The following is a 4223-nucleotide window of genomic DNA, read 5'->3' as shown; positions in this document are numbered from 1 at the left end:
TTGTATTGTCTTTGGGGATCCAAGATTAAAAAAATACTCTTCGTACTTTACTTTCTTGATAATATTAATTTCTTTTCAATTTGGGTGAGTAGGAATCAAAATATGATCATTGTATTGTCTTTGGGGATCCAAGATTAAAAAAATACTCTTCGTACTTTACTTTCTGCCCATTGCTAAGTTAAGTAGAGAGAGACACAATCTGTAATGCGCAGGTGTTGGTGGCGGTGGCCCGCGACGATGGTGGCCAGGGAGGTGATGGCGGTGTGACGCCAGGAAAGAGGGAAAGAGGACACCACGGAAGAGAGACTCACAGATTTCTTTCTTTCAGGAGGAAGGAGGTAGTCTTTGTTTTTTTAGTTTTTTAATTTTTTTAAAATAAAATAAAAATAATGAAAATTTTTAATCACCTTTAATTATTTCAAAATCTTAAAGATTGACGGAATCTTAACTATTCTAATATAAGTCAAAAGAGAAAGAATGAAAATGATCGAGATACTTTAAAAACTCAAAGGAGTATAGTGTAATATTTCAAACATAATATACTAAAATAAAATAATTATAAAATATAATGAATCAAAAGTGATAACAATGGTATATTTTAAGAGAGTGAATTTATTATACCTACTTAATATATATATTTTTAGGAGATATAAGATAAGTTAAATGATTAAGAGAAATAAATATTAGAAAAGTTACAAATTTTATTATTTTGTTTACAAAACTAACAGTTTTTGGTAAAAAATATAATTTTTCCTTAAATTCAATATGGCCTTTTCAAAACTTTTAGTATGACTTGAAAATCTATTTAAATAGTTACTTTATAATGTTTTCAATTAGTCCAACAAATTTATCTTTAAAGTGTGGTCAATACTATAAATATAAAACCTTAGGTTTTACTTCCTGCACTCCCTTTTTGCTTCCTGCACCCTCCCAATTTTAAAATATCCCTAACTACCCTTCTCATATGGTAACTTTGCATTTTCTCAATCAGCTTGGAACATTTTGGAAGAGAAATTGTCACAAAAAATCTGTGGAGGACACTCCAAACCCTTCTCATATTGTGAAAATTAATTTGTGGATTACGCATTCTAGAAGAGAAACGATGGCAAAACATTTTGAATTGTGTACGAAATGACCATTTTGGAATCCTAATTGGTATCCGAAAGATACCAATAAGGATTCTGGAATAGAAACAACAACATTCCAGAATAACTATTCCAAACTGTTATTTATATTCCAAATAGGCTATTTCGAACACCAATTAGAATTTTGGAATGGTCTATTTGGAATAGAAACAACAACATTCGAGAATGTTATTGTTTTTGTTACAGGTAGACTGTTCTGAATACCAATTACGATTTTAGAATGGTCATTTTGTAACAAAGCTTGAAGGCTTCCGGATTGCTTATTCTAGAAAAAACTTTTGAAAAATAGTGAAAGCCAAGAAGAAGGAAGTGATTGGATAACAACCAAGTGATAAAAAGGTAACAATAGAACATTTGCTTATAAAGCCATAACCCTTCATCTGCACCAAAAGGGTAACAACAAAGAGGCACAAAGAACCTAATCAAAAGGATCTAGTTCCAATTTTAGAAGGATTTAGTCACACTAATTTGTTAAGGGGGAGGGACCTAAATATAGAGCACCAGGAAAGAGAGAGAGTTGCAAGTCCTAGTTGAATTGGGCGCTGGCTAGGATGATGCAACTGAGAGTAGAGGAATCATTGAGGGAAAGTGATTTGGTTGCAATGAAGGTGGTTTCCGTGGTGGTGGACACCGAGTTTGAGTATAAGAGTAGATGAATCTTCATTAAGGTTCTTGTAGGGAATGTAAATCATCACCAAGTCAGACTTTTCCCGTCGTGAGGGTGTTGGGGTTGGGGCAAAAAGGGACAAACAATTGGGGGTGGAGTGCTAGGGTTACTAGTCATAACCCATGAAGGACAATTTTGTCTAGTCACTCAATAGCAAAAGGTGCAGGAAGCAAATAGAGAGGTACAAAAAGTAAAAACCTTAAACCTTTAAAGAATAGATCTATTTAGTCCCCAAGCTTGACCACTTCTTGATATTTTGATGATTAACTTAATCTTGTACTATTATTTTGGTCCCTAAAAATATTTTTAAATTTTTAATTAAGTCTCATATTACATATACATTATTAGCATAAACATTATCATATTCCATTACTTCATTCTTTATACTTCATATTTTTTATCTTTCTCTTACCAATTATGTTATTTAAATTATACTATAAATATATGAAATTAATCTAAGGGTAATTACGTAACAGTAGTTAGCAGCTAAATCTAGGAAATTGCTAAGAATATTTTATAAGGTTTCAAACCAAATCTTCTACCAAAATCAAGTTATTATCTTATATGTTATTAATGTGTGCATAATGTTAGATTAATGAATTGCTTAATCTATTTTATGGAATAACATTAATTAATCATGGAAAACAGTTAAAAAAAACTTGAGAATCATGAAAGAGAAAAAAATAAAAGTATTAGAATATTTTCCTTACATACCTTTTTTATATGACAAGTGTAGTTCATCTTATTTATTTTTTCCTTTTAGTCTATGTAGTTTTCACATGATTTTTTCAACTGTTGAGTATTAGAGGATATCACCTTCTAATGATACACATATCACATGTCATTTTCATTTTTTTATGATGTTTGGAGTGTAAAGAGTGAAAATTTTAAAAATAAAAGAAGTGTAAGTGAAAATGGTGACATAAAAGATTGCATACTACCACCTTTGTGTCGTTAGAAACCAATTCCATATGAATTACACGATATCCGAGGTCGCCAACCTTGGCCTTTGTTGTGATTAATTAGAAATAAAAATCAATGACGAAGTATCCTTTGGTGAAGACCTCCAACATTGAATGCTTGAATACAACCATTTTTATTGGAAATAAAATGTGTTGTTTATGGAAAAATATTTTATAATGCATTTCCTCTAATTTTAGTAACTTAAACGTTTTTTTTTTTTTTATCAGTAGTAACTTATAGGTCTAATGATACAAAATATTTTTGAATAATAAAGTTTAATATTGTTTCTTCAATTTTATATAAATTAATTAAATTTAACTATGTTGTATAACAAAAAGTAGCATAACTTTAATTTTAAACCAATTCAACATTTGTAATTCTATATTTTTGTCAAATTATCTATTATTGATTGAGTATATAATTTAATTTATTATTTTTTATATTAAAACATCCATTGAAAAAAATGAAAAAGTAATGTTTAATCATGATTTTCTTCCTTTCTTTCATATTGACTATATAAGTGTGGAATTATTTAAATATAAAATTATTATTATATGTTTATTAAATTAGACTTATATTTAATTATTATAGAGTTAAACTAATTGTTTTATATTTTATAATGTAAATACATATTTTATAAGAAAATATGTGATAAGTTACTTTAATAAAATATAATATTTGATATATTTTATTTTATAATCATAACCTCATAAAAAATTGACAATTGACATACATAACTTTAGACATAATATCTTAAAAAATCATTTACAATAAATTGTTCATAATAAATTATAAACTAATAAAAAATCATAATTTATTTTTATATATAAAAGAACTTGTGCAACGTATGGGTATTACATCTAGGTATATTTACTCCTAACAAACAAACTTACAAAAATTATCTCACTCTAGTCATTCTTTTTTTCGTTCCTCTCACTTTTTTCCCCTAAACCGAATAGTTTACCTAGTTAAGGCTTCGTTTGGCTAAAGTTTAAAAATATTTCTAATAGTATAATTTTTTTATAGTTTACTTTTAGAATTTATTAACTTTAAATTTTGAGAGAAACAATAAATTAACTATTTATTTTTTCTGCCTCAAACTCACATAAGTTTGACATCCACTAATTAAAAAACTTTTCAGAACACAAACGAACAAATTCTAAACTGAAATGATTTCTACCAAATTATAGCCTAATGCCGGGTACATTTTTTTTTGTCAAAAAGATCATTAATTGAAAATGTCCCATAACACTTACAATATGATAACAAAAAAAAAAAAAAACAAAGAAAAAACACCATAGTAGTACACAACACATTAACAATAGTTAGAGCACCACATCTTTTTGTGTACTTTTAAACCTTGATGCTACTGGTGGTGCCTAGATACATCTATAATGAAAATTTGTTCTGCTGTTAACAGTATTTAGTCTAACATCCCATTTATGATC

Source organism: Glycine soja, chromosome 3, assembly GCF_004193775.1.
Source record: "Glycine soja cultivar W05 chromosome 3, ASM419377v2, whole genome shotgun sequence".
Taxonomy (NCBI): domain Eukaryota; kingdom Viridiplantae; phylum Streptophyta; class Magnoliopsida; order Fabales; family Fabaceae; genus Glycine; species Glycine soja.
This window is presented reverse-complemented; position numbering follows the sequence as displayed.